This window comes from Bactrocera tryoni, chromosome 3, assembly GCF_016617805.1.
Source record: "Bactrocera tryoni isolate S06 chromosome 3, CSIRO_BtryS06_freeze2, whole genome shotgun sequence".
Taxonomy (NCBI): Eukaryota; Metazoa; Arthropoda; class Insecta; order Diptera; family Tephritidae; genus Bactrocera; species Bactrocera tryoni.
In genome coordinates, this window is record NC_052501.1 from 31,023,982 (window position 1) to 31,047,418 (window position 23,437).

At 36.8% G+C, this 23,437-nt stretch overlaps 1 protein-coding gene across 1 annotated transcript in view; it reads left to right on the forward strand.

Annotated features, from left to right (window-relative positions):
* Window positions 1-7,665: 7,665 nt before the first annotated feature.
* LOC120773120 (phosphatidylinositol phosphatase PTPRQ) overlaps window positions 7,666-23,437 on the forward strand; it is a 94,606-nt gene continuing 78,834 nt past the window's right edge. The window contains exon 1 of the mRNA XM_040102115.1: window positions 7,666-7,759. The gene's annotated coding sequence lies outside the window, so the exon portion shown is untranslated. The remainder of the gene's footprint in view (window positions 7,760-23,437) is intronic.

A 23,437-nucleotide genomic window follows, 5' to 3' on the forward strand; every position in this document is an offset into this window, starting at 1 on the left:
TCTAAACTTATTAACATACATATGTGCCACAATATGCCAGCACAAATATATCGCGGCCAAGTGGATCGTAAGGTTTTATTTGCCAACGCCCAGCATTCTCACTTAACGCCGTGCACCGTGCACAAAGCGAACGCGTAATTCATAGCTAGTAAGTTCAATTCCTTGTTAGCGACACTTGGCTGTCCATTATGTGTGCTTGGCCGACCGACTGGCTGACTGCCGCCAAAAACACATTACAAGCACACGCACACAAGCGCAAACAGCATCGTCATCGCCATCGCGATTATAGGAGGACAGTTGTAACACTAAGCGTGAGTAGGTCAGCAGTTGTGCTTTGCGGCGGTGTTTATTGCCGCCCGTCGGAAATTCACAATTCACTGATTTCCGTTACTTTTTCCGCCCTCTACACGGCAACCACAGCTGGGCCAAAGATTTTATATTCAAACAATATACTGCTCAGCATCACACACATTCTGTTGTTGTTTATTTACACAAAATTGATTTTATTTATTTTTTAAAATAATTTTTCACAAAAACAAAACAAATTTAATTTTTTTTGTACGAAAAAATTAAAAAAATCCATCGTCAATCGCTCCAACCCGACAAAAAGAAATTTGTCACATTATAACTGTTTGGGTAATATACATATATATAATTTTTTTTTTTTGGTTTCGTTTTAATTTTTTCCACTATTTAATGGGTTATTTCCGCTTCCGGCAAACGTACGCGTTGCTGCTTACGACAAAACTGGCCGCATTACGAATTTGTCAGCTCTTTTTTTTATCAAACCGACATAAAGACGACGAGCATATTCGCGAGCTATTGCAACAACAAATTTTTGCAACGCTCGCTTAAACGAACTTGTTCACTCAACACGTTGCACCGTTATATTATATATTATGTTCACTGGACACAAAATTTATTAAATTCAAAACACAACACGTTCACTTGCAACATGTTGCATGCAACGCTGTGTGTCTGTTCAGAGAACGTAAAACATATGATTTTGTTGTTCACAAAGCAGACAGCCCAATGTGGCTTGCTGTGACGAAAACTGTGTCGAATGCTCACTTATGTAATATATAAGTATGTCTAAATATATAGTATATATATAAGAAGATACACAACCACTTGCTTAAAGTTTTCATTTCAACAGCTGAGACGCGTAGTAAACAAGTTTAAGCTTTTCACAATTCGCAAAATGGGGTACTTTGCTTTGCGCTTGTGCTTTTAAGAAGCATTTCCCCGACTTTACTCAGCAGTTCCCTTTATCGTAACTACGCTTACGGTAATATACAATAAATTTTCGGTGCAAAACCTGCGTTATCAAAATAATGGGAAGATCTAGAATTTATAGCGTACGTAGCCTGTAATTTCCCGATAAACTCAAACTGTACAAAACTTAAACCAAGACGAAAATTTGCTTGAATATTCCTTAACTACGGAAAAGACTCAAGCTTCGCAAACTGAGAAGAGTTCTAAAAAGACAACTAAACTTAAAGAGAACGTAAATAACAGTTAAATTGGCGAAATTTAGCAGAGAGCGTATTCCCAATTCAAAATATTGTACAAAATGTAAAAAAAAACAAGATAACACGTTAACTGCAGTTGAAAAGCTGATGCCAATCGTTCAGTTTTGGTGAAAACTATTTGTTTTACTCGTATTGGCACGATCTGAAAAGTTTCTCCGAAATTTGTAGACAATCCTCTATGCCAAATTTTGGGAAGATAGCTTGTGAGATAAAAATGTTTTCCTTACAAGAAAGGTATTTTAATCCTTCAGCCTGTATGTCAACTATATACTAACAGGTCAATTGCAAACTTCTGGGCTATCATAGTAAAACACATTTTTTTGGCAAAATTCGTTCTTTTGTAGTTCAAGGGTGACCCACGAACTTTTCGATACCATTTTTATACTCTTGCAAGATTTTGCAAGAGAGTATAATAGTTTTGTTCACCTAATGTTGTAAGTATCAGGTGAAACTAATCGAGTTAGATATAGTGTTATATATGGAGTATTCCATACCAAATCGACCACTTTTTAGACCGTCCCCTTTAGGTTTTGCTGATCCTTTTCTACCCTTTGAAAAACATTTTTGAGAATTTTTTCAAAATTTTTTGTCCAACTTCAAAAAAAGTTATGAATTTTTCAAAAAGAGGCTTTTTGATTTTCAAATAGCCATAACTTTTGTAGAAATTGACTTTTGGGGACCTTTTCTTTTTAAATGTTTGTTTTTGAATGATTTTTTCGAAAAAAGACACGAAAAAAATTTAACACGATCGGTTTTTTTAAGTAAATAAAAATCCAAATCCAAAAATCCCGTTTTTTGTGCTTTTCCCCCAATTTTTTTTTCAAAATTGACTTTTTCTTTCGATTCCTTGTTCAATTTTACTTAAGAATCAGTGTTCAAAAGTATGGGACCCTGATCCCAAGAACAACAAAAAAAATGCAAAGTTGTCGTTTAGTAGAATTTTTTGGATTTTGAAAATATTTTTGTCGGAAAGCTGAGATTTTTTTGTTTGATCTCAATTTGAATTGCGCGCCAAAAAACAATGGAGCAACTTTGACCACTAAAAAGTTTACAGATATTCTTATTTTGGTCTATATTATGATATTCTAAAGTTTCGTCAAAATCGGGGAACCACGGGTACAAAACCATGTCGCCAATTGATGGAATGGCCCATGTATAAATAATAAATTGAACCAATTTATATGTGTATTTTTTTGTTTTTATGTTTGGATATTCCCGGATGTATGTGTATGTATATATATGTGTAGATATGTATACTTATATTTGCTCAATAAGAAGAGATCGAGAAAAGAAAATTAACAATGTGCAGGTAATTAATGGAGCAAACCGGTTTGAATAAAATAAAGCTAAAACAGGAAAAGCTGAATAAAAAGTGGAGCGAAACAGAAATCCAGAGTTTACTGCCTTTCTTGCGGGAAACTCCAGAAATAAAAGTGAAATTTGTGCTATGTGCCATATAAAAAAATATTTCTTACCTTCAATGTCCATAATTTCTTCAGCAGCTTCATCAAATAAAGCGTCAGTCAATTTTTCCTTAAAACTTTTTTTCGGCACATTTTCCAATTTGTGCGAAAATTTTGTTGACCTCAATGTTTTTCTTCACCGATCAGCTGTGAATTAATGGTATTTGCAAGGGTTGCACCCTAATATATTTTTCGGTTTATTTACGAAAAAAAAACAAACACACATTTCTATTCTTTTCTCTTCCGTTTTTCTTTTGTTTGTTTAACCGCACTGTTAATCATACATATGTATGTACACAAAAAAGGGGAAAAATATATGTGCTCTCTCAGTATAATACGTATTTACATATGTACGTGAGCAAATTATTATATATTGGTGATACACATACCAAGCCATATATATTTTTATATATGTATAGCAACTAAAAAGAGAGATAAAAGGTAAAGAAAATCTAATCAAGAAATACACACATGTATAAATGAACATTTAATATATGTATACATACATACTATATTTCACGTACACTGGACATCAAATGAAAGTATAAATGTAATATATACTGGCAACCTCAGGATTATTTACTTCCTACATTTTCGCTTAAGAATAAATTCATAAAACATTTTATGTAAGTAAACAGTTGAAGTAATATTTGTACTTATTATTTAGACGCAAAAAATATTTACTCCATCGAGAGTGATTAGTCTTCGCTGGTGAGCCTATGAGTGCGCGTCAAATGAAAGTATAATTTCAGTTTTGGTTCATTTCTTTAAAGGTAAAACTGAATTTTACCACAGATTTAATACATTTGTATTTGTTAAGGGAATTTCTGTTAAGCTGAAATTTTTTTTCCGTCCTTAGTAAAAAATACTAAAAAATTTAAGAGAATCGGATCTTAATTGCAGAAGATGGGAAGAGGGGTGAAACGTATCAAAAAATATATGAAAAATATTCCATTTCGATCGGAGAGGCAAGAAAGATTTTTGAATACTCCAAGAGAAGGAAGATATGCAAGACTCACTACGGTGGAGGTCCAAAGTCCAAAATTTCTATACACGCTGAGCGACTTGTACGAATCAAAGCTCCTGAAAACCTTGAAATTTTATCGCGGGAGTTGGTTTGGATGTTTCCATTAGTACAATGCAAAGGAAACTTCGTATCTGGTTTTAAAAACTATGTCCAAAAAAACGACCCATATTTTCAATTTCGAGTAGGAAAAAAAGGACTAGAGTTTGCAAAACAAAATCCAAATGTGCCAACCACATTTGGAAATAAAGTAATTTGGTCCGATGAATTCAAATTAGAGCTAAGGAGTTAAAAAACACGTAAGAGAGTGTGGTGTAAACTTTCTCATCGCTTGAAACCACATCATCAGTGAAGCATGGAGGATGTTCTCTCATGGTTTGGGGCTGTTTCTCAAGATTTGGTGTAGGTAGTGTATTTAAAATCGATGGACGAATGGGGATTGTCAACATATATTCTTAAGCGAAAATTTGAAAATAAATGCGGAAAAAGTGAACTCGAGGTCGTTTCTCTTCCAATAAGATAACGAGCCCTAACGCACATCTCGCCTGACTACTCGCTTTGTTGACGAAGGCTTGAAGAAAAACTGACCTGGCCAGCCCAGTAACCGGATTTAAATCCAATTTAGCATTTTCGGTTAATTTTTGATTCCAAAATAACAAAAGCAGCCGTACATACTTGGAATAATTTTTCTTAAAGACAAAGCGTCAATTTGACATTATTCCAATGAAAATATTAAACAACTGGGTTCGAAGCATGCATAACGTCTTCGTGCATTAATTCAGAATAAAGAAGGTAATATTAATCACTAAATTTACGTTTAAACCAAACGTTTTGTTTTTTTTTACAAAAATGTCGTTTTTTTTAAGTCGAACAAATTTTTTTTCTTTATATTCCGGGGAAAAAAATATATTAATTTATAATTTGTTACTTAAATACCTATGAAAATTTAAAATTAATGTATGAATTATTAATTGTTTATTTTAATAAAACTGCCTTGAAATAACGTCTGTGAAATTTATACTTTCACTTGATGCCTAGTGTATATGCCCAGTATATTAAGAGAATCTATATACATATATTAGTATATTACCAATATATTTTGCACACATACATATGTATATACGAGTTATACTGAGAGAGCACATGTTATATGTATATTATTTTTCTTGTTTTGTTTTTTTGTTTGGAGCTTTTGGTATTGCTCAACGTCAGTTTGTTGACGGTGGGCTTTAATCTTTCACATAATATGCTTTGTAGAACCTTATACACCAGGCATAATGGGATGGCCAACTTATTCCAGTGTGAGAGCGCCTCAAAATAAGCGTATTTTAATAACATTTTACATTGTGACCAGATTGAACAAAATAAGAGCTTTTGGGCATTTAAATTAAAACACCCAACATTTATTACGATTGCAAATTATTATATATTGGACTTTTAATATTTGGCGAAACTACTTAGATCCTTTTTTATGATTTTATGGTATATTAAAACAAATGACTTTTGATCTTTCAATACTTAATAAGGTGAATTAAGCATGTTAGTTCTCAATTAATAAATGTTTTTAATCATTGGTAATTGAAAATTAATGATACTATGCATCAAATTTCAAAACGTTTAATGAAATATATTTAGATTTCGCATTTTCTTTGAAATCCATTGTTGTACATTTTTTATAAGTGATCTGATATGTTTTGGTATAATTTCAATCTGGCCGTTCCAGGCATTCAAAAAGTCACATTTTCAGTTGAGAATAAGTTTGGGATGCAAACAGATCTCTACAAATGTTTTGTTGGGCTAATGTTGACACAAATGTCCAAGATCGATGGGGATCTCTTTATCTCTGTTATACATGATGCGGAGGAGACTTATCGCACGGTAGTTAGCGCAGATTGTGGGGTCTCACGTTTTTCGGATTGGGCAGAGCAGACTCAAATTCCAACAAATGGACGCCCAACCATATTTTACAAAGAAGCTGATGCATGCTCCTTAAGTTCTTCGTCGCTGTATTGAAATTCGAACTTTTTCATAGTCGCAGCAACGAAGAGCACAGTTTTATTATTGTTTTTCAATTACATTTATGCGCGTTTTCTTCACTGAGAAATAACAAACACACGATTTCATAGTATATACGGAACATATCATTATGCCCTACTAGGGTAGCACTAAATATCAACTAATTTCTAAAAACTGAAACGGCTTGGTAAAGAAAACACAAATACTTATACATAAATAAATAGCAATAACAAAAAATGTTGTGAATAATTTTGAATATTCGAGGTCTGAATTGCCACATATTTGGGAATAGCAGTTTATTTGACAAATTTCTAAACACACCACTGGCTCAAAATATTACTTTCGGTTCGGTAGCACCAGCTACCACCATTACAGCTCAAGTTGAGGAAATCTCAAACGAATACCTTAATTCACAATTGAGGAAGTTTTGGAAGTAAAATACCTCCATTTAGATCACATGGAGGAAGTAAGCCCATGCAAAAAATTCATCAACGCACATGCAGTAGTAAAGCCAGACAAAAAACAACTCAAGTAAGAGTTATCTTCAATGTCCCAGAAACCACCAGCTCGAGGAATTTCTTAAAGGATATTCTATTTACGGGGCCCACGTTCCAACCAGGATCAATGGCGTAATTTGGCGTATATTCAAATACGTATTCAACGGAGATATCGAAAAAATGTATAGACAAATAGTCGTACATAAAAACGATCAAGAATCTTTTTTCGAAAATCCCCCAATAGTCCACTACGTGATCACAAGTTAAAAATAGTGATCCTTCAGCGTTAATTGTGCCCAGTTCTAAGGTATTCGAAAACTCCATGAATCGGCAGAAACACCAAACATATGTAGATGATATCTTTTCGGGAAATCACAGTCTTCCACAAGCATAAGAGTCACTAGCATAAGTGACACAAATCCTCAAAACAACAGAGTTTTCGTTAAAAAAGATAATGGCGAACCACACTAATATTCTAAAGTACCTAAAGAAAATCTATTGCACACTAATTTCCTTATATGCGACGCACAATAAACACTCCGCGGATTCAATGGAATGCGATTTCCGACCAGTTTTCATACACTACGGACTCAATATCACCACTTCGTTTGGAAAAGTGGTGCCAGTTCGTGAGTAATCTAAACGATATCTCACAAATACAAATCCCACGATGAATTATGTTCCAGAGTCGATCTATGCGGCTTCCGTGACTTCTCTGGAAATACAAATTGTGTCACTATATACATAGTATATTCGCACACAAAGCGATAATGCGAGCACAAGCCACTTACCAGTTTCGAAAGCAAAAGTGGCTCGTCTAAAATTGATAAGTTTACCAACAATGGTCCTTCTTTATAATTGCTAACTTACACAGAACATACATACATATATCAACATATTTTTTCTACTACTAAGCATCATCCTAATTGTTTCTACAATTTTTTTTACTACAGTCTAATCGTGTTTTTCCTAATAATGTACAGACAAGCATATACACAAATGTAAATATTTTTGCTCATACTGATAACTTCCCAATCTATCTATATGAGGTACTTCTCTCTTTTTCCAATCATATTTTACTTGTATCGGTATACATGCGATATTAGTTAACGTAAGGCAACCATGTAGAGTGGAAGCATTGCTTCTCGAAAAAGTGCTGATGTTTTTTTAATAACGAATTACAAAAATAACATTAAGTGTGAGAGAAATTTTATTGTGACAATACAAGTAAGAAAGTAATGCGCAAGTAAAACTTCTGTTAATATGTGCATGTATCAACAGCAATGAACCTTTGACTTATGACAATTTTGAAACTTCAAGAGTAATCGTAACTTGAGAAAATATCTAGATAAAGTGTTAGTTATGTGGAATCGATAGAAATATGTAGGAAAATAGTATCAAACGTTTGGATAATTCGATATCAATTTTACTGAATTCTCAATTAAACTAGAAATCAAAAGAGATTAATTCGCGAAAAGCTTTATGAAGGCGGTATACATCACATATGTATGATCAAAAAAGCTATGCAAGAATATATAGTACATATGATATTATATTAATATTAATCATTAATAATTTATGTGTAGTGCTTCATATCAGTCTAAACGAGAATGTTGAGATGGTTCAATAATTTTATCTAAACAGCTGTTACAGCAACTTGATTGTCAGCTTACAACTTAATCGCTATTTATTTGATTTTGTTTCTTTATTAAATTTCCACCCTCCTCGTTACCACCATTAAAATTCAAATGCTTAGTATGTTCCTAAAGTTCTTCACAATTCTCCGCTTAGCAATATCAAATCCTGTCCTTACCATGCCATTTTTAAAGGGTTCGAAATATAGTGTCAACAATCAAATTTTATACATCTAAAACAACACATTTGTTGCAAATCAAGTAAGGAAGCGTTGAGTTGCAGCCGAACAATTTAGATTCTTGCAAATAGAAAGTATCAAATGAAAGTATACTCAAAAACATATATACGTATTTCCTTCCAAATTTCATGAAGATAACCCATACCTTTAACGACGCTCTGCTGGAATAACGAAAATAATTTCATATAGTATAAATGGGCTATATGAGCGATGGGGTAATTTGTAGATCGGTTTCACGCATTTTAACTAGTACGAAAATAAATACAAATTATCGAAAATAGCTTTAATGTTTTCAATATAATCTCAATTAAAATGTATACACTTCCGCATGCGTTTGCACCAAATTTCACTAGCACATTTGCCATTCAGGTGCCGAAACGTTTTTTGCATTATTTTTTACTTTCCGGAAGAAAACGTAGCCAATTAAGGACAACGCGGAGGATGACTTAATAAATCAATGTCTTAAGTACTTAAAATTTCAGTTGCTTCAGGCGATATATGAAAGCTCGCATGACCCGGTTTCGGCGGTTGGTTTTCCAAATTTCCTCAAAGAGAACTGGCAAACAAATGGGTGTACGAGTATCATTCAGAACTTACTGTTCTGCGTTATTCCAGTGGTACGGTTGCAATATGTCCTTCTTTTTCTTTAATGGCGAAGACACTGCTTAAGGTTGAAGTGTCGTAAAAAAGACAATAAATGTTTTTACTATCCATTTTTTTATGGTATTTTTATTGATATCTTAAGAATACAGAGAAAAAAATTTACAAAAAAATATTAAAAATTAAAATAATTGGAAGAGGGGAGAGACAGGTGTAAAAAAAATGGCGCATCCTGGTGACATTGATCCTGACTCTCCTGGTGGTATGAAAAAAAAATTAAAAGAAATTCTTAATCAGCAAGGTAAGTTTTTTGAAAAAATGGCGACTGCCTGAAAATAAAAATCATTTTTACGCTTTGTTTTTGAAATTCCTGAATTTTTTAAAAATATTAAAAACAAAAATTTTGACACGATGCTTATAGGAACAATAAAGGATTATATAGAGAAGGTTCACACAAAATTTCAAGTAAATCGGTTGTATATGAAAAAGGTAGTTTCGAGAAAAACGCGTTTAAAAAATTCGATACGGCCGAACCGGGCTAGGTACTGCGTCACTAAAGTAACTGTAGCTCTTAAAATAATTTTAATTTTTAAAAATCCCTACGAGGATATGTTCTTAAGGGTCTAGACTTTAAATATATGAAAAAAAATCGAATTTTTCAAAATTCTAGAGTAGAATACCCCCTTAAGATGTTATAACCGAGTTTACAACAGCGGGCCAGTTGCTTTTCCTTTGTACTCTTTGGCGCCAATTAAACATTCCAAGTGTAGCCAGCTCCTTTTCCACTTGGTCTTTCACAAAGAGTAGAGGTCTACCTCTTCCTCTGCTTTCTGGATCGGGTTTCATCCACTCGGACGACATGACCTAGTTAGCTTAGCCGCTGTCTTTTAGTTCGCTGAACAATGTCGATGTCGTTGTATCTCTCGTACAGCTTCTTGTTCCATCGACTGCGATATTTGTTCTTGCCAATTCGGAAAGGACCATACATCTTCTGCATAACCTTTCTCTCGAAAACTTGTAACGTCAACTCATCAAATGTTGTCATCATCCATGCCTCTGCACCATATATGTAGAAGGACGGCGACTATAAGTCATTTGTATAGTTTGGTATTTTTTCGTCGAGAATGTTCTTTACTTCCCAATTGCCTACTCACCTAGCATCTATTGGCAAGAATTATTCTGCGTTGTATTTTGAGGCTGATATTGTTCTTGGTTCCAAGACAGACGAAATTATCTACGACTTCGAAGTTATAACGATCAACAATAACGTGAGAGACTAGTCACGAATGCCACGACAGTTTGTTTGATGATAGAAGATATAACGTCTTGCCCTCGTTCACTACCAGACCCATTTGTTCACTTCCTTATCCATTCTGGAGAAAGCAGAACTAACGGCGCAGCTGTTAAGGCCAATGATACTAATATCAACGGCGTATGCCGCTTATAGAAGATGGTTCTTTTTCCATCAGATTAAAGAAGTCGCACGAAAGGAAGTCGCCTTCTTTGTAACCTCGTTTGGTATCGAACGGCTCGGAGAGGTCCCTTACGATCCAGACAGAGCTTTTGTTATTGCTTGGCGTCAGTTCACACAGCTGAACTAGTTTTCCGGGGATATCAAATACAGACATAGCGGCTTAAAAGCAGTTGTTGTTTGTCAGTTATATTTCCACGAGTCTTTTCCAAGATTTGGCGTATGGTGAATATGTGGTCAGTTGTTTATTTTCCAGGCTTAAGCCGCACTCATAATTTCCAATCAGTTTGTTGACGGTGGGCCTTAACAGGAGGCTTACCCCGCGACAGTTGGACCAGATTGTGGGGTCTCTCTTTTTGTAATTCCAATAGAGGGCAAGCTTTCGTCCGACCGTGTTCTACAAATGAGCTAAAATATGCTCCTTATCAATTTTTCGGAGCCATTTTTCCATCAGCCCCGCTGCTTTTTTGTTGTTCAGACGGGTAAACGCAACTCGAACTTCTTCATGGTCGGAAAATGGATCGACTGTCGTTTGCATTTCCCGAAAACCAATGGCTTATTTTGCAGCTGTACGTAAGGAGCTTTAAATGCCGTCCCACAGTTCCCTAATACCGGGATGCTGATGCTCTCAGAGAGCAGGAGTGCAAGTCGAGTAGAAAATCGTTTAGCTGTCTGTTTGCACTGTAGCTTCATGACGCTGAACCTTCCTTGTGTTTGTTGACGTGTGCTTTTTGCTGCTCTGAAGCGGGTGCGTATCTTGGCTGCAAAAAGATAGTGATATGAGTTGATGATAGGACCTCGGAGGGTACACACGTCTTAAACATTGGAGACGTGTCTTCCGTCTATCACACCATCAGCGATCTAGTTGGTTGGTAGCTTGATGAATTTTAATATGATGGAATCTACTACTACAGATAACTATATATAGGGCACCGTTGAAATGGATCAGCCTCAACACATTTTGGCATGTTTCGTCATGGAGGCTGAATTTACCGACCGCTGTGCCAAAGATGCCTTCTTTCCCAATTCTGGCGTTGAAGTCGCCAAGCATGATTTTGACATCGTGGCAGTGTCAGCTCCCATATGTGCATGGTGCTAGACTTTCATCCACCTTGAAGTATGCCAGGACTCGGCAACAAAATCTCTCTCCCACCTCGAATTCCCTACCGACATCGCGCTCTTTTATGTGACCACTGTGGTAAATGTCCTGAGAACCTACTCTACTTGTCCCGTCCATCACACTTCTTGGACGGCGATGATGTTAGCCTTTACTTTAACGAGGACATTAATCAGCCGCACCTTCCTAATTAGGTAACCGGGCATTCCAGGTGCATGCCTTTAAATCGTAATCCTTAATTCGTTTTCAATGGTCATCGTTAAAAAGGGCTCCTCTAGTCCGAGACTTTTGTTTTCTTTTCACTTTAGCTCGCTTTCAAACTTTTTTTTGGCTACCCAGAAGATACTTGGTCTAAGACCGGAAGTCGTAAGCTGCTTAAGTCATTTGCAAAAAAATCGTTTCTGGCCATTCCCAAGTGAATGGCGCTTCTACACATAACTCTATTAACCATATCTTAGAAAAATGCTTGGCATTATATTCTCATTCAAAATCTTTAATAGAATAGTTAGGAGTTTTTTTCTCTTGTCTGAACTTAAATTCAATATCCCGGTTCGCTTTTCGAGGCAGTTTAGGCTTGTGGATCAAATTGCTAGTTAAACGATCCATTCCGTCGCATATGTCATGATTTAAGTTTTAATTCCTGGATATTTAATTTTTCTGATTTACTTTTAGAAATTAAAAAGACTACTTATATTGCTTTCTCTCATTAAATAAAATTTTAACAATTGGTTATAATGTATTTTAAGTCTTATCTCTTAAAATTTTTGTTTTTGTTGCTGGGCAGTTTTATGTCTCGAGGTTTAAAAAGTTGATTGGAATTTCATGACTCGTCTGATTCCGCACGTTTGCGAGATGCAGAAAGAAAATGATGTCCAATATCATTTAACTTTGCCTGCCCAGAAGCAATAATACCTGTTTTGGCGGACGATATCAGACTTCAGATTCGGTATCTCTTAGGATACGCATTATCCACTAGAGTAAACGTGGTGCGAAACCGAGCCGCTGTTGCTTGAATTACCGACCTTTCGATCGCGTCACGCCCTTCAGTTTAGCAATAAATTTACACGATTTGTAAGCATTATTATGGAATAAGTCTACCCAGTATTAAATATTAAGCTAAACTGAGCATAAATGAATTAGCTTTTTTCCTAAAGACCAAGTCGGAAAAAAGAATTGCCTCATTCAAAACCACACTTGCAAAAAACACCCGCTATATCAGAATAGTATAGGTACCAATACTGAGCACTGTGTTAATCCGAGAGAAACCAAAGCTTCATTCGATTTGACAGTATCCTTCACTGTTTTATACCCTGAACAGGGGATATACGAGTATTAAGTTTGTCACGATGTTTGTAACACCCTGAAAGAAGCGTCGGAGACCCTATAAAGTATATATATAAATGATCAGTATGTTGAGCTGAGTCGATTTAACCATGTCCGTCTGTCTGTCTGTCCGTCCGTCCGTCCGTCTGTATATATACGAACTAGTCCCTCAGTTCTTAAGATGTCCTTTTGAAATTTTGCAAACGTCATTTTCTCTTCAAGAAGCTGCTCATTTGTCGGAACGGCCGATATCGGACCACTATAACATATAGCTGCCATATAAACTGAACGATCGGATTCAAGTTCTTGTATGGAGAACTTTCACATTTGAATATGAATCTTCACCAAATTTGGTATAGTTTATTTTCTAAGGCAACGATGTAATCTCCGAAAAAATTGTTCAGATCGGATTACTATAATATATACATAGCTTCCATACAAACTGGACACATAGTTACTAAAAGAAATGCACCTGTGAAGGGTATATTAGCTTCGGTGCAGCCGAAGTTAAGGTTTTTTCTTGTTTCGTTTTCTTTCTACCAGAGAATCATGAAACCTCACTTATCAATTTTTTAAGTTTTCCCATGAGAGCTTTCTTCTGAACTTCGATTGTTCGTTCACTATTTTTTTTTTCTTCTTATATTTCACAAGCATATTCTTCGTAGCTGTTTCCATTAATTTTTCATCGGATATAAGTGAATTAATCGGACTAAACTCTTCTCGTTTTTGCGTGTTTTCACTTTCTTCACTACTGCTAACATCGATATCTTCTACCTTTCAGGAATTGTTTGGTATGCACTTTTGAATTCCATAGATTTTTTAAATCAGTTACCAGTTTTATACCTCTAATTTTAATTACAAATAACCGCACAATTCAAGCAATATCCGTGAAACTTTAGTAAATTTCAATGATTTTATGTGTTCATTGATGTCGAAGTTTAAATCAAACTTGCGTAGATTACTGCATCTTCCTGGTCGTCAATCCCGGCTTTGCCACTGTTTGGGATGATTCACCAGCCTTCGACCACGACCTTTTTCGCTCGATATTGTCATATGTGATCCATTTTTCGTCGCCAGTCATCATAGTCTTCACAAATGGGTCGAGTTCGTTCCGTTTCAGCAGCATATCGCAGGCGTTGAATCGGTCCAGAAGTTTTTTTTTTTTGCGTCAAATCATGCGGCACCCAACCATCAATCTTTTTTGTGTATCCAGCCTTCTGCAGATGGTTTAAAATGGTTTGGTGACTAACTTTCATCTTCTTGGCGATGTCACGAGATGCCACATACCGGTCTAACATGGTGTTTTACATGATTTGATCGGTATTCGTCGTCACAGGTCTTCCGCCGGATGGCTTATCCATGGTGTCGTTTTCACTCGCTCTGAATCGTCGAAACCAATCGTCCGCAGTTCGAAATGATAGAGTACCCCAAAACAACATTAATCTCACGGAACGTTTCTCTAGCGGATTTTCCTTTAACAAAGGAAAATTTTAAAATAGTTTGGCGTTAGTGAACTCTATGTTTACATGTCTATAACTGTTGAACTCAATATCCGAACTAATTATGCATAGCGTCGTTTTGTAGGTTATGTCAAGACATTTCAAAGATGTATAGTATTGACAGATGCGAGCTCTTTAGCGCTTTATACATAGCCGCGAAATTCAAAAGACAAAAAGGCTGGAGGGAGATATTTGACAACCTGATATCAATATCAGCGGCATACGCCAGCCACTGTACACTTTTATAGCCCTCTCTATTTAGCTCTGCAGTTAGTATCGGGTTCGGTTGGAGATGTTGGTCCAGATGTTACACTTTTACTGCCGCTCATTAGGCTGGAGAAGTGTTTTCTCCATAGTCAGTATACTGTGAACATCAGACACCAGATCAGTCCTTTAGGTCCCACAAGAATATGCTCTTGTCTTAAAACCGTTTGTTAGTCGCCGTATCTTTTCGTAGAATTTTCGAGAATTACCCCTGTCGGTCAGTTTTTCCTCATGCTCATACATCTCGTTCTATTCCTTTTTTGTCTGTACATGCGTCTAGTTCCCTTTTCAACTCTCTGTAACTATCCCCCTCCGTTTGTATTGTAGTCGATCGCAACATTGAGAAATACGTTCTCCGCTTTCTCTCCACTGCGATACGACAGTCCGCATCGTACCAGCAGTTCTTTCGATCTTTCCGAAAACCAACGTAAATAGCGTGCAATGTCGTCGTACCGAGTTGCTGATTAGTACTTTCAGAGAACAGGAAAGCAAATCGATTAAAAATTCATTTAACTGCCGGTTTTGATTGTAGCTTCTCGACGTCGTACGTTCCTGTGTTGGTTAATGGACGGTTTTTGCTGCACAAAGGCGGGTACGTGTCTTCGCTGCAACAAGATAGTGTTAAGTTTTCGGAACGTACGCACGTCAAAGATAGTGGAGACACGTCGTCCATCTATCACCATATAATCGTTCTGGTTTTGAGCTTTTCGACTCGGAGACAGCCAAGTACCATGTTGAGTTTTTTTGCTCTAAAATCTAACACTATAGACAACTCTATTTCTGCTCCTGGGAAGTCGTTCACCTCAACCAATTTGGAGGCTGAATTTTCCAACCACTCATAAAGGAATCTTTGGATATCGTTGTTCTCTTCCGTTGGGCCTGGGTGCAAGCCAAAGTTTTGTTGAGTAATTCTACTCTAATATGGATTGTGTCTAGACACTCATCTACCGAAATGAATGCCAAGACTCGACGACTGGATCTTTCTCGCACCACGAATCCCATACATATTTTTCGTTTCTTTATTTGGCCGCTGTAGTAAATGTCATATGTACCTAGTTGATTCCGTCCTTGTCCCATCCATCGTATATCAACGTTGATTAATGGCGATTTGTGGGCGTGGCAGTGGTCCGATTACACCCATTTTTATATACTTTGGAACATACATACACACCACGTTTCATCGAGATATCTCAAATCTTACTCAAGCTTGCACGGACGGACTGGCAGACAGACCGGATTTCAACTTCTCTCGTCATCCTGTTCACTTACATATCTATATATAACCCTATATCTATTTCTATTAGTTTTAGGTGATACGTACAACCGTTATTCGCACTGATTTTGCCATCAGCTTTTAGGAGGATTATTTCTGGCATCTCGTTTTTTTTATATCAATCAATAAACAGAGAAATAGAATAAGAGAAAAATTAAGGAAATTTAGAGAGTCACGTATTAAATCATCCTTGATGTAACGGAATAATGACCGATAATGCCTCCATAACACAGCCCGCACCAAACGGTAAATTTTTGAAGATGAAATTGCGTTTCCTGAAACACACGATGATTTTACTCACCAGTGTCAACGGGAATTAGCGTAATAATCTTGAACCATCTTGAAATTCCAAACCTTACTGAACACACTGACCAAATTTCCCACAAATCCGTAAACAATCTTGGTCGCCACGAGCTGTTAAAATTGCGTCCTTTCTATTGGTAGACGCTGGATAGGTGAAGGAAATAAATATGACCTCAGTTTTGAAACAAAAAGTTGCCATCGAATTATCAGCTACATTTAGAATTAATTTCAATATGGAAGCGGCTAATAGTTAGATATTTCATACAGTGTGGAAAGATAGGTCCAATGATGGTATAATTCTTTAAATCTGAATGTCACATTAAGAGAGATGAATAATAGATAAGCGTAGAACTGGTTTGGTTAATATCAATAATAACAATAATGAAGACTTATGATTGTATATATGTACCATTGGTAGTGAGTTTGTTCCCGTCATGAACCCTCTGCCTTTGTACCTTGAGGGGAACCATTTAATTATCTACTGATTAGATAAGAATCTCAAAATTGTTTATTTGTGTAGGCACGCAAGCGCTTAGGAATGCAATGATGTTAAGCGTAAATATGGAAGTGAAATCAATGAACGAGTTGCAAAGCATACAACCGTACAACCGTATATGAAGTAATGTTGACATTTCATTCTGGATGGTCTGCATAAACTACACTCGGAGAGTGATAAGGTTTTTAGTGTTTGTTGACAGATAAGATGTATACTATACATAACAGCAAGCATGTTGTCAAAAGCATGTGTGATAGTCATATAAAACTTTTCCAAATAAGGGAGTGAAGTATAATGTAAATAATCAATCTTTATACGAAGTAAGAAGCTAGATCGGGATTGCAATTAATTTTTCGATCACATGTAAGTTAGGTTGTAAAAATTTAAAAATAAAATTTTAGAAATGCAAAATGAATGCCTGACAAAAGGTAACTATTTCTTATAAAATTTTGTACACCGCACATTTAATACTAAAATGAACAAAAATCAGGAAGACTTTGTTCATAATTTTCAAATTCTTAATTTATTCTTCCAAATCTATGTCGTCCCCATCGATGTATTCGTCCTTGGCCCAAATACAATTGTGCAAACATTTTTTCTAATAATCGAAACAGTTGTAGAAGTCAATTTCTGGAAAGCCTTCAATGCGCGTAACGATTCACGTTTAATGGCTTCATTTGAACAAAACGGTTTCTCTGGAGCGGTGGTTTGGTTTTGCTGAATAACCTGAAGTCACACGAGTACGATGGTTTTGGTACGATAAATGTGGAAAATTTGGCGAAAAACTGACAAAAAATCAATGGTGCAAAAATCTAGAAATGTCAGCCCATAATTCCGGCCTAATTTTACTTATAGCTTCACGCACACGACGCGTTTTTGAATGATAGCTGAAATAGTATTCCTTGTTGACAGTTTGGTCGGTCGGTAGTGCACCACACCTCGATAATCGAAGAAAATTGTCAGTATAACCCTGATTTTTGACTTGCTTTGACGTGGTTTTTTCGGCTTCGGACTTTGCCACAATATTAGACTGATCGATCGTCTGCTTGCAGGTCGTAAGTATAGAACTAAGACTCATCACGAGTAATAATACGTTTCCTCACATCCTAGTAGTCGGAAAGCATTGTTTCAGAGATGTTACCGCGACAATGTTTTACACAAAAATTGAGAGGTTTTGGAACCAATCGTGCTTTCACTTTTCTTAGGTGCAAATGATCTTTCAAAATGGCTTTCACTTATCTTTCTGATATTCCAACGATGCCAGTAAGATCTCTGACTGTTACTTGTAGAACCTCACCTTTATTTTATTGACCTGTGATTCATCTGTTGATGGCCGTCCTGGACGTGGTTCGTCGTCAACTCGTTCTCTACCCTCTTTGAATAATTTGTACCAATAAAAAGCATTTTGAACATTTCGGCACCAGAAATTTGATTGCGGACGCAAACTTTAATGAAACTTCTTTATTGAATAATTTCAATCACCGTAAAAATCGCCGAATGCACAAAGACAAGCCTACCTGTTATACATGTAAACACTATATGAAGTACTAATGGTAGTTTTGATGTGGCATTGGGAATACAAGGTGTGTTCCAAAGTAAACAGGATTTTTTGTATTTATCGTGTCTAGCGTCATCAATATGTCGACTGTTGCGAAAGAATCTGATATTTTTATGGATTGTCCAGTGAAAGTTTCATAACATTTCATTGATTGGAAGTTCCATCGAAACTGTGCGTGAATTCATCAAAAATCAGCCGACATCATTTGTTCTGTTTTTGTTTTTTTTGAGTCCTGTTTACTTTGGAATGCACCTTGTAGATGTCACTAACAGTCCTACCAACCTAGAAAATGCCCAGGAATGGGCTTTCGCGCAAAATTTAAACTAAAAAGTCTTACTATTTTTTTGCCTATGCATTGTTAAATAAGATTAATTAAAAACTTTACAATATGCCACCAAAGTGTTTGAACAACCCGGACACTTTTTGTTATGTGTGTGGAGAATTAACTTTTACATCTCAGCGTCGAAATTTCACATCACTAATTGAACAGTGCTATTTAGACTATTTCGGTTTTCTTGTGAGGAATCAAGATAAATCATGGGTTCCACATAAATGTTGTGTAACGTGTGTGAGGCTCCTTTTAGGTTGAGCTAAACAAGAACCGAGACATTTGTCATTTGCTATACCAATGATTTGGACGGAACCAAAGGATCATGTAAAAGGATCACGTTCTTGTTGTGATGAATTTATTAAATTTCGAATATGATCCAAGTCACTGGCGACTGTTTATTGACTCTTCAAAAACTAGTTTGAAAGCAGTGTTACTGCATAACGGAAACAAACTTCCTTTAGTGCCGATTGCTCAGGGTTCTAATATGAAAGAGACTTACGAAAATATGAGATTTATACTTGAAAAAATTGACTACAGTAAACACGCTTGGAAAATTTGTGATGATTTTAAAGTCATTGCACTTTTACTTGGACTACAGCTTGGTTGTACGAAATTTTGCTGTTTTATTTGTGAATGGGACAGTAGAGACAGAAAAAGTCACTATACAAAGAAAGTGTGGCCCAAGCGTGAATCACTAACTCCAGGCCATACAAATGTTAAAAATGTTCCTCTAGTGAACCCTGATGACAGACTTTTACCACCGTTGCACATAAAGCTTAGTCTGATAAAAAATTTTGTAAACGCTATGCCTAAAGATGGAGATGGATTTTTATATCTAAAAGAGAAATTCCCTAAACTCAGCGAGGCGAAAACCAAAGAGGGAATATTTGTAAGCCCACAAATACGGCAATTGATGAAGGATAAGAGCTTTGAAGAAAAACTGAATGATCAGGAAAAACTCGCCTGGAAATGTTTTGTGAATGTTGTTCAAAATTTTCTAGGTAACCATAAAGCGGAAAATTACAAAGATTTAACAAATGTACTTATTATATCATTTAAAGCTTTGGGGTGTAATATGTCCTTGAAAATACATATGACCTTGAAAATACATGGTGCTGTTAGTGACTAACAAGGTGAGAGGTTCCATGAAGACATTTCCTTAATGGAGAAGCGTTATCAAGGGAAATGTAGTCCAGGAATGCTAGCAGACTATTGTTGGAGACTTAAAAGGGCCCTACCGGAAGACAAATATTCAAGAAAACCATAAGTATCTGTTAGATATTAGAAAATAATTCTGTTAGTGTGCCTGAATTTTGTACTTTTTACGAAAATATATGTTTTGATGTCACAAGAAAACATGATGTGTACGTTTTTTTTCATTGATATATGTGACCTGGTCTACGAAAAGGGAGCTATCGTGCGAAAACTAGTTTTTAAAAATAACTAGTTGTTAAAAATAAACAACTCGTTTCGTCAGTTCATTAATTTTGACACCTAAGCCCCCTTTCCGTAGACCAGGTCACATATTATTACTTGGTGACCCTAGTATATTCAAAATTTGATATAAGTTTTCATGTGTCAAAAAAAAATACAAATTTGTTGACCAGTGTAATTAAACAATTTTAACTTTTATTTGTCAAATTTATTGGATCCAAATCTGTACGAACTGTTGTTTAAAAAATGTAAACAAAGATAGACATGTTTCACTTGGTACGGTATATTTTCCTGGAAAATGCTGAACATTTTCTTGCCCTTATCAGTGAGTTATAGTTTTGCTAAATGTTAAATAACATTCTCTGTCTAAATTTAACATTGTCTGTTATTAGCATGTAATGATTTTTTTTTAATTTACTCTAGTAAGTCGATTGCAAACCATCCTCATTGGATTCGCTTCATAGTGGTTCAGGCCATTTCTCATTTCATGCAACGGTTTAGTCAGCTATAACGAACAAACAGAAACCCAACTTACTTTTTTTCTGTTTTTGTTATCTTTATTTGTTTTGCTTGATTTGTTTTTTATTGTTTCCCGCCCGTTTATATTGACTTATGTTCTATTCTATTTTAGTTTAGTTTGTTTTTGTATAATATATGTATATGTGTATGTCTGTACGTGCACTTTCTCACTTGACTTTTCTTTGTAAGTTTTTAATTTTTTTTTAGATATATTGTGTCACTGCATTTTTGTTTCAAAATTTTTTTCTGTGTAAATATTTGTAACTTGACTTTTGCTTTCGCAAGTGATGTTTTGTTTACCGCACTTTATTTTTCCCCGTTCTTTTAGGGCTATATATATATATGTATGTGCCAATTTTGATCGTTTTTGGTTTTTAATTTACGTTATAGATTTAGATATGTATATATATGTATACTTTTTTGAATACCGCACTATGCTTGTAATTTCCACCGTTTTGAATTTCGTATTAAGTTTTCGCCACAGCGCCTTTCTTTTAGGCTCGAATGAATGCTTTTGTCGTTCACCTGACTCTCCTTTATATAGATATGTACGTACTTTGTATATATGTATATGCACTTATGAATTACATGGAGTCATGTGTAGAAGTTCACGCCAGTGAGGAAAGTTCTCTGATCGCCATTCACTTGGGAGTGTCCAGAAACGATTCTTTTACACATGGCTTAAGCAGCTGACAACTTCCGGTCTTTGAACAAGTATCCTCTGGGTAGCCTAAGAACATCCGTTCGAAGGCTAGTTAAAGTGTGAAGGCGAAGCATCCCTTTCACAGGGTTGTGCGCTGGGTTTGGGACCCGCCACGTAAAAAATGCCCCAATGAAAAATTACCAACAGCCTCGGATGAGAGACCCCCCTTTTGATGACGACCATGGCAAACGAAATAAGGACTACGATATAAGGGCATGCACCTGGAATGTCCGGACCCTTAATTGGGAAGGTGCCGGTTGATGTCTTCGAGAAAATAAAGGCTGACATCACCGCCGTCGAAAAAATGCGATGGACGGGACAAGGACAGAGACGAGTAGGTCCTTGTGACATTTTCTTCAGTGGCCATATAAAGGAGCGCAAGTTTGGTGTTGGATTCGTGGTGGGAGAGAGATTCCGTCGCTGAGTGCTATCATTCACTCCGGTGGATGAACGTCTAGCCACAATCCGCATTAAAGCGAGGTTCTTCAACATATCGCTGATTTGCGCCCACGCCATGACGGAAGAGAAAGACGATGTGACCAAAGATGCCTTCTATGAGCGTTTGGAACGTGCTTATGAAAGCTGCCCCCCCACGATGTCAAAATCGTGCTTGGCGACTTTAACGCCAAGGTGGGCAAAGAAAGTATCTCTGGCACTACGGTCGGTAAATTCAGCCTCTACGATGAAACATCCCCAAATGGGTTGTAGCTGATCGATTTCGCTGCGGCCTGAAATATTGTTATCTGTAGTACTACATTCCAGCATAATAAAATTCATCAAGCCACCTGGCTGTCTCCGGATCGAAAAACCACCAACCAGATCGATCATGTTGTGATAGACGGAAGACACGTCTCCAGTGTTTTAGATGTGCTTGCGAGGTACTAACATCGACTCGGACCACTACCTTGTTGTAGCCAACATTCGCACCCGCCTCTGTGCAGCAAAAAACGCACGTCAACAAACACAAGAACGGTTCGACGTCGAGAAGCAGCAATCACAACAGATAGCAGAACGATTTTCTACTCGACTTGCACTCCTGCTCTATGAGAGCACTGGTCAACAACTCGGTATAAGGGAACTGTGGGACGGCATTTCAAGCTCCTTACGTACAGTCGACCACAACACGTGCGGGATGGGATAGATACCGAGAGTTGAAGAGGGAAGAGAGACGCATTTGCAGACAGAAAACGAAAGAGGCCGAAATGCGTGAGTATGAAGAGCTTGATAAACTGGCCGACAGGGGTAATGCTCGAAAATTCTACGAAAAAATGCAGAGCATACTCTTGTAGAACCCTCAAAGGTGATCTAGTGACCGATGCCCAGAGCATTTTTAAATTATGGAGGGAACACTTCTCCAGCCTGCTGAATGGCAGTGAATGCACAACGCTAGGAGAAGGCGAACCCGATTCCCCAATCAATGACGATGGAGCAGACGTTCCATTGTCCGACCATGAAGAAGTTCGAATAGCAATTACTCGTCTGAAGAACAACAAAGCAGCGGGGGCCGATGGATTGTTGGCCGAGCTATATAAACACGGCGGTGAAAAACTGATAAGGAGCATGCATCAGTCGGACGAAAGCATGCCCAACGATTGGAAAGAATCGACACACACCACCTCTTTGTCTATTTCAAACTGCTTTTGACAGCACGAAAAGAAAGACCTCTCTCAGCCGTTTGATTCCAAACGAGGTTTTTAGACAAGGCGACTCCCTATCGTGCGACTTCTTCAACCTGCGGTTGGAGAGAATAATTCAAGCTGCAGAACATAATTGAGCACTTAAAGTCTTTTGTAAGAGTGTACAGCTGCTGGCGTATGTCGATTATATTGATATCATCGGCCTTAACACCCGCGCCGTTATTTCTGCTTTCTCCAGACTGGACAAGGAAGCAAAACAAATGGGTCTGGCAGGGAAAGAGGGCAAAACGTAATATCTCCTGTCATCAAACAAACAGTCGTCGCACTCGCGACTTGGAACTCACGTCACTGTTGACAGTCATAACTTTGAAGTCGTAAATAATTTCGCCTATCTTGGAACCCATGTAAACACCACAAATAATGTCATCCTGAAAATCCCACGCAGGATAACTCTTGTCAACAGGTGCTACTTCGGACTGAGTAGGCTATTGGGAAAAAAAAGTC